Consider the following 14,096-nt stretch of genomic DNA (forward strand, 5'->3'; position numbering starts at 1 on the left):
AAATTGTTCTAATAATTGGCTTGCCTAGCTCACATTAGTAGGTGCCATCACGACTCTCGAGGGTGGAAAATTTGGGCCGTGACAAGTTGGTATCAGAGCTCTAGGTTACATGGGTCTCACAGTTCACAGACAAGGTTAGTAGAGTGTGAGGGATCGGTACGGATATGTCTGTACTTATCCCCCAGAGGCTACAGAGTTAGGAAAAACTTCACATTTATTCTTTCCTGTCATGCGGTTTGGTTTCTCAATGCTAATTGAATTTCTACTTTGTTCATTCACAGATGGCGAGAACACGTGCTTCTTCATCCACTGACCAGCAGCTCGAGCCCCCAGCAGCAGCTCTCACGAGGGGTAGAGGGCAAGGGCGAGGCCGTGCTAGAGGGCGAGGGTGAAGCCGTGCTAGAGGGCGAGGCTGAGGCCGTGCTAGAGGGCGAGGCCGAGGACGTGCTAGAGGCCGAGGTATGGGTAGAGCTTAGCCTACAGCAGCAGCACCAGCAGTGGAGCCTCAAGTTGACTTTGATGATGAGGTTCCAGCCCCGACAGTTTTGGTGGGCCCAGCTCAGGTCCTAGAGGGGTTTATTGCTACCCCAGTACTCCAGGATGCTCTGGTCCGTCTAGTTTATGGAGAGTGTCACCCGGACAGGCTTGCTTCCTGTAGCACCAGCCGTCTCTCAGGCTGGAGGAGGAGCCTAGACTCCTGCTACTCGCACTTTGAAGCAGGTAGCTCCCTAGTGTCAGACTCCAGCAGTTCAACCAGTTGGAGTAGTTTAGCCGGGTGTTGTAGCTCATACCGGTGATGGAGCAGCTATATCTGCCGATGCTTTGTTGAGGTTGGACAGGTTCACCAAGCTCTTCACTACTACTTTCAGCGGTGCATCTTCTGTGAATCCCCAAGATTATCTAGATAGTTGTCATGATGTTCTCAGGAACATGGGAATAGTGGAGACCAATGGGGTCGATTTTGCTACTTTTTGCTTGTCTGGATCTGCCAAGACTTTGGTGGAGAGATTATTGTTTGGCTAGACCAGCTGGATCGCCAGCTTTGACTTGGGAGCAGTTTACTTAGCTATTTTTGCAAAAGTTTCTCCCCATTACTCAGAGAGAGATCTATCGGAGGTAGTTTGAGCGTCTCCAGCAGGGTTCTATGACCGTTACTCAGTATGAGACCAGATTTATCAACTTGGCCCGACATGCTCTTATCATACTTCCTACCGAGAGAGAGAGGGTGAGAAGGTTCATTGAGGGACTTATCCAGCCTATTCGACTCCAGATGGCTAAGGAGATTGGGAGTGAGATTTCTTTCCAGGAGACGGACAATATGGCTCAGAGAGTTGAGATGGTTCTATCGCAAGGAGGTGGTCAGGGGTCTGACAAGAGGCCTCGTCATTCAGGCCGATTCAGTGGTACCTTATCTGGAGGCAGGGATTCGTATGGTAGAGGCCATCCTCCTAGGCCTTTTCAGTCAGCACTTCAAGTTTCTCATGGTACTTTAGGTGGTCGTGGTTCTCATATGCAGTATTCTGATCAGCAATCCTATAGTGCACCACCAGCTCCTATCAGTGCACCGCCACTTTAGAGTTTTCGGGATGGTCATTCAGGTCGTCAAGGTCAGAAGTCTCATCAGCTAAGGGCTTGTTATACTTGTGGTGATATGGGTCACATTGCTAGGTTTTGGCCTCGAGCACCGAGTAGCTCTCAGCATCAGGGTTCTTGTGCCATGGTTCAGGCACCGAGTGTTCCACAGCCCGCCCAACCAGCTAGATGTGGGGGGGTAGAGGTGTTAGAGGTAGAGGTAGAGGTATTAGAGGTGGAGCTTAGGCCGCTAGAGGTGGAGGCCAGCCAGCAACAGGCCGTCCTAGAGATGTAGTTTAGGGTGGTGGGGCCCAGCCCCGATGTTATGCTCTTCCAGCTAGGCCCGAGGCTGAGGCTTCCGATGCAGCTATCATAGGTACGGTTCTAGTTTGTAGTAGGGATACTTTAGTGTTATTTGATCCAGGGTCTACATACTCCTATGTGTCATCTTATTTTGCACTGTATCTACTCATGCCTACTGATTCCTTGAGTGATCCTGTTTATGTGTCTACACCGGTGGGTGACTCTATTGTGGTAGACCGAGTCCATTATTCGTGTGTAGTTGTGATTGGGGATCTTGAGACTCGTGTAGATTTTCTTCTTCTGGACATGGTTGATTTCGATGTCATATTGGGGATGGACTGGTTATCACCTTACCACGTTATCTTGGATTGTCATGCTAAGACTGTGACCTTAGCCTTGCCGAGTTTACCTCTTTTGGAGTGGAAAGGGACTCCTAGCTGTCACACCTCCTTTTTCCGCACCCGATAGGTGCAAGGGAGTTTTTCCAATTAAAGGACAATCAAAACGGGATTGGTTTGTTTATTTCAGAGTCGCCACTTAGGAGATTTAGGGTGTCCCAAGTCACCAATTTTAATCCCGAATCGAGGAAAAGAATGACTCCATATTACAGTCTGTGTACCAGAAATCCGGATAAGGAATTCTGTTAACCCGGGAGAAGGTGTTAGGCATTCCCGAGTTCCGTGGTTCTAGCACGGTCGCTCAACTGTTATATTTGGCTTGATTATCTGATTTCATATAAATGTGAACTTATGTGCCAATCATATCTTTTAACCGCTTTATCATTCACTGCTATTTTTATAGGACTTGCAACGTCGTGAAAACAAATCTCGAACCACGTTACATCAATGCACCCGTGGTTATTGACCTATCTCGACTCGGTTGAGATTTGGATTTGGGTCACATAAATGTGCACCCGAATTAAGGAGAATAAATTATTAAGACGCGCCTAAAGCGACTAACGTATTGTTATTTTGGGGAAGACCGTAAAATTTGCTAAACGGCCTGTCCCGGATTCTAAGTATTTTAATATATATGCATTTAGAGGGCCCCGCAGCTCCTACATTTTTGTTTGTCGAGGCTCGTCTCATTTTATTATTAAAAGGAATTTACAACGTCATGGAAATGCATCTCGGGCCGCGCCACAATCAATGTGCCCGTGACTAGAGACATATTTCGACTACGTCGAGATTTGGATTTGGGTCACATAAATGTGCACCCGAGTTTAGGGAGATAACTTTATTAAAGGCGCGCCTAAAGCAACTAGCGCATTATTATTTTAGGGTAGGGCCGTGAAATTTGCTAAACGGCCCGTCCCGGAATCTAAGTATTTAATACATATATTTCGTGAGGGCCCCGCAATTTGTCCCTTTTATTTGGCGAGGCTCGTCTCATTTTATTTTTTAAAAGGATATCCTATAGCAACTACGTTTCTTATCACGTTTGTCTCTACTAATTGAAAACAGAGATAGTCCTAGTTAATTACATGCTCGCAGGTTATTTACAGCAGGATTCAAAATGCTTTTATAGAATAAGAAAACGTGACTACGCACATGGACAGCTGATTGAACATTACGGGCCCAAATCCAGCTCATGCGGGATGGGCCAGACCTGGGCCACTGTTTGTTCGATGCGGGCCTGCTTGGTCTGTTTCGACCTGGGCTCGACCCCTGTGAGGTTGAGGCCGTGAACTTGTTCTTGGTTCTATAGGCGTGGTTTATCAGTTATAAAGGGACCGTTTATTAAAGGGAAAAACAATTAACTAATGATGAATAGTTTTCGTGCGCTACTGGACATGCTAATCACTAACACAATTAATTTCTAAACTGCAGCCTACTATATGGTCGAAAATTTCTATCCAACAGCCTACACGCACAATCGGATGTCAAATTACCTTACATTTACAGTTGCTATGTGTTAAAGCTAACCTAGTATCCGAGCAAAAATATAGGCTATCATACATCACAGATCATTCAGTGTACATGCTATACATAAAATAAACTATCTTCAACTCTTCTCTTTGTATTCATGCTCAACTTCAGATTACATTGACAGTATTAGTCGTGTACCTGGATGTTTGTACAATAGACAGGAGAAGAAGAAAGATGTCAGCAACAGGCAACCAAACAGCAAACACAGCAACAACAACCAACAGCTCACAAACGACCCAACAGCAATTTCAAACGATGAAACCCACAGTGGTCGAGAACCCACCAATCGGTCCCAGAAACAGAATAACGAGGCAGTCGAGAAAACCAGACTATTTTGATGCAATAGCAAAAGAAATTCAATAGTCACGCAAGCTCAGCAAATAGCCAACACAGCTTCGATAATCAGTAAGACTGAAACTCAATCCACAACACACAGAAACTTAGTGTAGTAACAATCACAGCAGAAGATACACAGACTTCTCTTAATGGAACAATAACAGCCCCAGTTCGAGTAACTGACTTGGCCAGAACAGCTTAACCAACTTAGTTCTTTTTGCAGTTTTGGACAATGTTTTGTAAAAATGCTCTGAAAATTTCTTTTTGTTTTTTCTTTTCTGAAGACTAAAAGTCCAACCCTTAAGAAAACCCTTTCCCCAGGCTCCAAAAATCTCTCAAAAAATCTCCTCCCTTCTAAATGGAAGGTCTGCCTCTTTTATAGCCTGAATTCAGCACTTTACAGTCTGTGTGACAACTCAAAATTCCCCCTCCCTGTTGTTTTTCCACTCAGTTATTTTAAATAACAAAACTCCCATGAGATCCCTGACAGCCCATCTCTATTTTTTGTTGTTAAAGTGTCCTAATCTCTTATTTATTTAGCCAAAGTATGGGCAGCAGGAATATAATCTGACAGCACATGCTGTCCAATTATTTTAATTCCTTAACAGCTGACCATACACATGCTGCCCACAATCTGAACCAAGTAAACATGGCATCCATTTAAGATCAAAGTCTGAACTGCCATTATAACCTACCCCCTAGATGTTTTTGATTCAAATTGAACAAAACCATTAGGCAATACAATTCAGTTCCTAATGGGATTCAAATACGATCACAACAGAAATAAACAACACGAATCAAGTTGTTACCATTAATGACTGAAACTAATTGACGACATACATCGACTCGACTATATTAATCGTAACACATAATAATCAGTCGTTCATATAAACAACACGTACAGAGTCCCGAATGACTTCAGACAACTTTGTTCAATTACTGGGAACTTATATGAATTAACTTATTTGACGATTAATCTAATTGACGATCATGTATATCACAGAATACATTCAGAACACACACAGACAAACCAACGACCAAATAAAGGCCTTACAAAGATGGAAGAAATTAAGAAAAATACCAGAAATAACAAGCAATCACAACAAAGCATGCTAACAACTTAATTACCACTCGAATAAAACAGAAAGGCAAAGAAAAACTTACCGAAAAATGTCCAAACAAAATTGACCCAAGTCTGACTCAACTTTGACCATTTGAGGCCGAACAAACTTTAATCAGGGTGTTCTCACACGAGAACACCTTGATTAAGGTCTATTAGACCTCAAACCCCTGTTAAGACTAGCCGGATTCCCCAAGCTCTTGTGTTCTAGGGTCTGGATCTTCAGATCTGGTTTTTTAGGAGTTGTGGGTAGATTCGGACCAAACCAAGCCTGGTTTGGTCACGAGGGAGGTCATGGGAGTGTCTGGTACGAAGATGGTGAGGTTTGGTATAGGTCAGAGTTCGACTCGAATCTTCAAATGAAGATTCGAGATGAAGGAAGGTGATTCGAGGCTAGGGGTACAGATCCATGTTCAGGACAGTGAGGTGGTCCTAGGGTGTTCAGGAGGTGGTCACCGGCGTTCATGCCGTCGGGTTCTGGTGGAAGGAAAACCAGGGCGGCTGCTAGGGTTTGGGGGGTTTCAGTGTTTGGTGAAGACGATGAGTGGAGGGGGGTTCGAATAGGGGGCGTGGGGTACGATAGAAAGCTTATATACGATCTAAGGGTTTAGATCCTGGCCGTTGGATCGAATGAGATCTATGGCCAGGATCTATTCACTTAGGGAAGACGGTGTCGTTTGGGTTTGATAGTGGGTGAGACCGGGTAAGGCTGGATCGGGTCAAAATTTGACAGGTTTAGGGGGAAGGCCTGGGTTCGTTGGATCAAAAGAGTTAGACGGCTCAAATCAACTTGCCTGAAACGGCGTCGTTGAGGCGAAGTGAGCAACCTGATCAGGACCGTTTGTTTGAGTCAGATCAACGGTTCTGATAAGGACGCTGATACGGCATCGTTTGAATCAGTGTTTGGGCAGGCCTAACTTGGACTGGTTCCTTGTGTGCCGGTTTTGAGCCTATTTTTGTTTCATTTTTTGGGCCCAAACCGATTTTCCTCACTCTTTTCTTTGTTCTCTAATTTTAAAACAAAATGAAATAATAAAATAAATAAATAATAAAAAAAATGAAATTAAAACAAACAACAATGTAACACTTCAACACAATTATCACACCATATTAAAATGTTTAAGTAAATTAAATCACAACCTAGAACGAACGATGCATATATATATTTTTTGAATTTTCTTTCAACGACCGAATTACGGTTTGATTACTATGACAGACATACTTTGTATTTTGATTGATAAGATCAAATGCAAAATGGGACGAACCACAAATGACTAGCAGTACATGTCATGAAAAATTGAAAATTTGTACAGCGAGGTCACTGGTCACTATTTTTGTTTTCTTTTGGAGCGATTGTCCGTGAAGCAAAAATCACGTGCTTACAGCTGCCCCTCTTTGCCCGAAGACACGAAGGGTTTTCGCGCAAAGATAAAGCGGGCGAGTTTTGCTCGTCTGAGTACTCCATGTGAAGCATTTTTTGAAAAAGATTTGACCGAACCTTTGCTTCAGAGGTTTCCTACATATCCTGGGCTGAACAGGAATCAGGTCAATGTAGTTCGGGAAATTTTGGTAGCTGGGACTACCGTGTGACTGTAGTGCTCACTGCTGTCGTGCGCTGTTGCATGTTGCTATAGGATGTTACCGCTCACCGATCTCCTTGTTACATTGTTCTGAAAGGAAAAACAAGAAGCTAAGCTAGACTATGGATCATGAGATCTCATCTATCTTCAACTTGTTCTTGTTGCCTTGCTTTCTTGTCGGCTAGCGCTTTCCTCCGATGCCTTTATTTTGTGAACTTGGGGGATGATACTGGTCCTTCGCCTTTTCTGAATGCCAGTTTTCATCACTTCGCTTGATCTGCTGGGAACATGGCCCTCTTCTTTAAGCCTTTCAATGGTTTCTTCAGTGGTATGGCTTTCTTCATCAAAATTGTTATGTTAGGCATGCTATAACGTTCCCAAACTGCTTCTTTTGAGACGCGTTCTTCCTTCCTTTTGAATCGCGCGCTTGCCTTTGCAGCCTTCTGCTTCTTGGTACTGGGGATTTTATTGTTTCCTGCTTGGGAATCTCTGTTGTAACCTTCCGCCTTCAGGTGGGGTCACTGATTCTAAAATTTAGAGCTGAAAAGTATTCCCGCATTTTACTGGTGGGCGACCTAGAACTTAAATGTATTCCCGCATTTTACTGGTGGGCAACCTAGAACTTAAATGTATTCCCACATTTTACTGGTGGGCGACCTAGAACTTAAATGTATTCCCGCATTTTACTGGTGGGCGACCTAGAACTTAAAAGTATTCCCGCATTTTACTGGTGGGCGACCTAGAACTTAAATGTATTCCCGCATTTTACTGGTGGGCGACCTAGAACTTAAATGTATTCCCGCATTTTACTGGTGGGCGACCTAGAACTTAAATGTATTCCCGCATTTTACTGGTGGGCGACCTAGAACTTAAAAGTATTCCCGCATTTTACTGGTGGGCGACCTAGAACTTAAATGTATTCCCGCATTTTACTGGTGGGCGACCTAGAACTTAAAAGTATTCCCGCATTTTACTGGTGGGCGACCTAGAACTTAAATGTATTCCCGCATTTTACTGGTGGGCGACCTAGAACTTAAATGTATTCCCGCATTTTACTGGTGGGCGACCTAGAACTTAAATGTATTCCCGCATTTTACTGGTGGGCGACCTAGAACTTAAATGTATTCCCGCATTTTATTGGTGGGCGACCTAGAACATAAATGTATTCCCGCATTTTACTGGTGGGCGACCTAGAACTTAAATGTATTCCCGCATTTTACTGGTGGGCGACCTAGAACTTAAAAGTATTCCCGCATTTTACTGGTGGGTGACCTAGAACTTAAATGTATTCCCGCATTTTACTGGTGGGCGACCTAGAACTTAAATGTATTCCCGCATTTTACTGGTGGGCGACCTAGAACTTAAATGTATTCCCGCATTTTACTGGTGGGCGACCTAGAACATAAATGTATTCCCGCATTTTACTGGTGGGCGACCTAGAACTTAAATGTATTCCCGCATTTTACTGGTGGGCGACCTAGAACTTAAAAGTATTCCCGCATTTTACTGGTGGGCGACCTAGAACTTAAATGTATTCCCGCATTTTACTGGTGGGCGACCTAGAACTTAAATGTATTGAAATTGTTTCCCCGTTCTTCCGAGAAAATTTTTTGACAATCGGCAGAAAATTTTCTGCCCCGGTTTTTGGTGATTTCCCTGGCGTTGCGTCTTGCTGCCATCATCAATCCTTTGTTTTCCTGCAGCAGACAAAAGGATTTAGTTAGTTTTAATCGTGGTGGGAGGATGTGCCTTTCCGGCGGCTGATTTTTCCTCTCTTCCCCTTTTCTTGCTCTATGCCCCCCATAATTGGTTGGTGGACAAAATTGCTTGCTGGGGGTATCCGGCCTGCTGGGGATTGGTTTTCAATTTATCCCCTTTTCTGCTTTCTCTTTACAGTACATGTTGTGGGAGTCTGCTCTTACTCCCGAAACCACTCCCTTTAGGAGTTTACTTCCTCCAAAACCGCAGGGCACAACATTGCATTGCCTGGGGCCAGCCTTTAAGACTGTTTGTGTTATCCTGCATTGGATGAATTCCCCTTCGGTCTCTGGTAGTAAGCTTTGAAAAATCCTTTTCAAGACAAATTTTTAGGAAGAGAAATAAAAGATAGAAAAAGGAGAAAATCTTTCTGAACCAATATTTGGTGGGAGAAGAAATTCAGAAGAACTTATCTGGAGGACATGACTGGTCCCCGTGATCATGACGTGCACCATAGATTCCCGACCCAGTCTAGTTGTATCAATCGACTTGCCCGATGGTCAGACTTGCCGGGGATAAATGAGTGTCCATTCCTTTGCGAATGTGGACGCTTTTGTTGATTTGTCTTGTTGCCTCATAGTGCCCTTCGAGGGGTTTTCACTAATGAGACTCTCTCTTTTCTCTCATCTCCCGGCGCCTTATGGTGCCTGTGAAGGTTTTCACCAATAAGACTCTCTCATTTTATATCTCTCATCTTACGTCGCCTTTCGGTGCCTGGGAAGGTTTTCACCGATAAGACTCTCTCATTTTATTTCTTCGTCGAGGAATCGGGGTGTTGTCGATACGACCCTCTCTTCTGGAGATTCCTTTGACCATCAATTCATTCCCAGTCTTACGATCCTCTTCTTTGCTGGGCATCGGTGTATTATTCTCGGCTTTATTTGCCTGACTTGGCATCTCTTGGATATTGATCGGGAGGTCTTTTGGACGTCGATGTTGGTTTTGGTGTGGGGATAAAAGAAAGGCTATCAAAATGAAATAATTTCGATGGGTGATCTGCTACAAATTTTGGAATCAAACCTTTGTTGGAACTTAAAAACATAACCTCTGCCCCAGTTTTCTTGCTTGGGGAATTTTATTTTTTACACTTATGTTGAGCTACGTGCGTTACGCACATTGTGCCTATTATGCACACTATGTACATCATGCATCCTATATACATTATGATGCACACTATGACCGAGCCGTGAGGCGCCTACGTATCCTCTTTGAGGAATCAGGTCAAACGTAGTTCCCAGCGTTCGTGGTTTTTATCTTCTTCTTCTCTCTTTTTTTTTCATTTTTCCTTAAAATTATCTTTTCTTCTTTCTCTTTTCATATCTTTTCCGTTAGTGATTCCAAAAGAGGGGTATGAAAGAATAACTTAAAGCTCAAAAGGGGGAAACGAGGGTTAAAGTGTTTGGATAGAAGAAAGAATTGCCTCCGTCATCTCATTATCCAATAAATACCAGATACAAACAAACGAACCAAAATTGCCATAATTAAAGAAATTACGCATAATATCTCTTGACTGCATCAGAATTGATAGCCATGTCGACACATCTCCCCTCGATATCTGTCAAACACAAAGCACCGTTGGACAATACTCTGGTCACGATATAAGGCCCTTGCCAATTTGGGGCGAATTTGCCTTTTGCCTCGACCTGATGTGGGAGGATCTTCTTCAATACCTGCTGCCCTACTTCAAACTTCCTGGGGCGCACCTTCTTATTATACGTTCTCGCCATTCTCTTCTGGTACAGCTGACCATGGCACACTGCTGCCAATCTTTTCTCATCTATCAAGCTCAACTATTCCAATCGAGCTTTGACCCATTCATCATCATCAATTTCGGCTTCAGCGACAATTCGGAGGGATGGAATTTCGACTTCCGCTGGTATTACGGCCTCAGTTCCGTACACCAACAAATAAGGAGTTGTACCTATGGAAGTCCGGACAGTAGTGCGGTATCCCAACAAAGCAAAGGGTAATCTCTCGTGCCATTGTCTGGACCCTTCCACCATCTTTCGCAGTATTTTCTTGATGTTCTTATTGGCTGCTTCGACCGCTCCATTCTCCTTGGGACGATATGGGGTGGAATTGCGGTGTGTAATCTTGAATTGTTGGCATACCTCTCTCATCAGGCTGTTGTTAAGATTCGCACCGTTATCCGTGATGATTACTTTTGGGATCCCAAATCTGCAGATGATATGGGAGTGCACAAAATCCACCACTGCCTTTTTGGTTACCGACTTGAAGGTTTTAGCCTCAACCCATTTGGTGAAGTAATCAATGGTCACTAGAATGAACCTATGACCGTTGGATGCTGCCGGCTCAATAGGTCCAATGACATCCATGCCCCATGCCACAAACGGCTAGGGTGCTGACATCGTATGTAACTCTGTTGGCGGAGAATGAATCAGATCTCCATGTATCTGGCACTGATGGCATTTTCTCACGAAAGTGATACAGTCGTGTTCCATGGTGAGCCAATAACACCCTGTTCGAAGGATCTTCCTTGCCAATACATATCCGCTCATGTGTGGCCCACAAACTCCAGCATGTACCTCTGCCATAACCGTCGTGGCTTTACCGGCATCTATGCATCTCAACAATCCCAAATCCGGGGTTCTTTTGTACAACACTCCTCTGCTGAGGAAGAAACCATTCGACAAACGCCGAAGGGATCTTTTTTGGTCTCCAGAGGCATGTTCTGGATATATCTCCATTCTGAGGTATTCCTTGATATCATGAAACCAGGGTTCGCCATCTGCTTCTTCTTCTATGGCGTTGCAGTAAGCGTGCTGATCACGGACCTGGATGTGCAGGGGATCAACATACATTTTGTCAGGGTGGTGCAGCATTGATGCTAAGCTGGCCAAGGAATCCGCAACCTCATTGTGAACTCTCGGGATATGTTTGAACTTCACCGATCGAAATCGCTTGCTCAGATCATGCAAGCATTGTCGATATGGTATGAGTTTTAGATCTCGCGTTTCCCATTCACCCTGAATCTGATGTACCAAGAGGTCCGAGTCTCCCAAGACCAAGACGTCTTGGACATCCATGTCCGCAGCTAAGCGCAGACCCAGAATGCAAGCTTTATACTCGGCCATATTATTGGTGCAATAGAAGCGTAGTTGAGCCGTAACAGGATAATGGCGTCCTGTTTTAGAAATGAGTATTGCTCCTATTCCAACCCCTTTTGCGTTTGCAGCTCCATCGAAGAAAAGCTTCCAACCCGGTTCCTCAGTTAATTCCATCTCATTTGTATGTATTACCTCTTCGTCGGGAAAGTACGTTCTTAAGGGCTCGTACTTTTCATCAACGGGATTCTCTGCCAAATGGTCGGCCAGTGCCTGGGCTTTCATGGCTGTCCTCGTTACATAGACGATATCAAACTCTATGAGCAGAATTTGCCATTTTGCCAACCTTCCCGTGGGCATAGGTTTCTGAAAGATATACTTCAATGGGTCCAAACGGGATATGAGATAAGTAGTATATGAAGATAGGTAGTGCTTCAACTTCTGAGCTACCCAAGTTAGGGCGCAACATGTTTTCTCGAGTTGAGTGTACTTGACCTCATGTACTGTGAATTTTTTGCTAAGATAGTAGATGGCCTGCTCCTTCCTTCCTGTGTCATCATGTTGCCCCAGTACACAACCAAATGAATTTTCCAGGACCGTCAGGTAAAGAATTAAGGGCTTCCCAGGCTTAGGCGGGACCAATACGGGTGGATTAGACAGATTCCCCTTAATTTGGTCGAAAGCCTCTTGACACTCTGTCGTCCAACCTACCGCAGCATCCTTTCTCAGCAGCCGAAATATGGGCTCACAAGTTGCTATGAGTTGAGCGATGAACCTGCTGATGTAATTGAGTCTACCCAGCAAACTCATTACCTCTGTTTTGTTCCTTGGCGGTGGCAAATCTCGGATGGATTCAATTTTGGATGGGTCTAACTCAATCCCTCGTCGACTGACGATGAACCCTAGCAGCTTTCCTGATGGAACCCCGAATGCGCATTTGGCCGGGTTGAGCTTGATATCATACCTTCGGAGTCTTTGGAAAAATCTCCTTAGGTCTACTACATGGTCCTCCTAATGCCAAGACTTTATGATCACATCATCGACGTACACCTCGATTTCTTTGTGTATCATGTCATGAAACACAGCAGTCATTGCTCGCATGTACGTTGCCCCGGCGTTCTTCAATCCGAACGGCATTACCCGATAGCAGTAAGTTCCCCATGGAGTAATAAATGCTGTCTTTTCCGCATCCTCCTCGTCCATTAGGATCTAATGATAACCCGCATAACAATCTACAAAGGATCCGATCTCGCGCCCAGCGCAATTATCGATCAAGATATGGATGTTGGGCAATGGAAAATTGTCCTTGGGACTTGCTTTGTTGAGGTTGCGGTAGTCGACGCACACCCTGATTTTCCCATCCTTCTTTGGAACTGGTACCACATTGGCCAACCACTCGGGATATCGAGTGACCCGAATGACCTTCGCCTGCAACTGCTTAATCACCTCTTCTTTGATCTTTACACTCATTTCTGTTTTAAACTTCCTAAGCTTTTGCTTGACCGGAGGGTATGCCGGGTCAGTGGGCAATTTGTGAACCACTAAATTGGTGCTTAATCCAGGCATATCATCATATGACCATGCAAAAACATCTTTGAATTCCATGAGGGCTTTGACCAATTCTTCCCTGACATTCGGCTCAATGTGGATGCTGATTTTGGTTTCTTGGACGTTATCAGCGTCTCCTAGATTCACAGCCTCAGTGTCATTTAGGTTAGGTTTGGGTTTTTCTTCAAATTGGCACAGTTCTCGGTTTATCTCTTCGAAGGCCTTATCTTCGTCATATTCAAATTCATCGTCGCAAACGACCTCTTGCATCATTGAGTCGGATTCAGATTGATTTATTAGACTAGGTCGAAGATCCGCTGTGCATGCCATGTCATTAGAACCAGTAAAAAGAGAACTGTTCAGAAAGAAAAAAGAACAAAACAAAATTAAAATGGGACAAAAGAAGAGAACTTTATTAAACTTGCGGGATAAAAGGGTTCACACTTTTACAAAAACAAAAGTAAAATTTGGATTACACCCTGGAATAATCCGAACAAAACAAAATACACAAAACATAAATCAAAGCCACCAAGACTCCCCTCGGACAGGAAGAGGAGTAACTGTCCAATTGTTGGTCTTGGCCTCAGGCCCCACAAACTGTATCTCTGTTCTGCTGGAACCTTCTCCAGCTTCTACCACACTGACATCAGCGAATAGCCTCTCAAAACTCTGATTCAGGTCCTCATTTATACCGATCAATGGTCCTAGAATCTTTGGGACCGGTGACCCCTTGGCACTTGCTTTGACAAAAGACCTTGAGAGACGTGGCACTGGTTTAGGCAGAAACCAAACCTTCTTCTTCATTTTTCGCGCTTGCTTCCTATCTGCTGCGGTTGGTTTGAACCCCAATCCGAAAGTTTCCAAATTTTTAGGCAAGGTGACAGGT

This window comes from Nicotiana tabacum, chromosome 5, assembly GCF_000715075.1.
Source record: "Nicotiana tabacum cultivar K326 chromosome 5, ASM71507v2, whole genome shotgun sequence".
NCBI lineage: Eukaryota > Viridiplantae > Streptophyta > Magnoliopsida > Solanales > Solanaceae > Nicotiana > Nicotiana tabacum.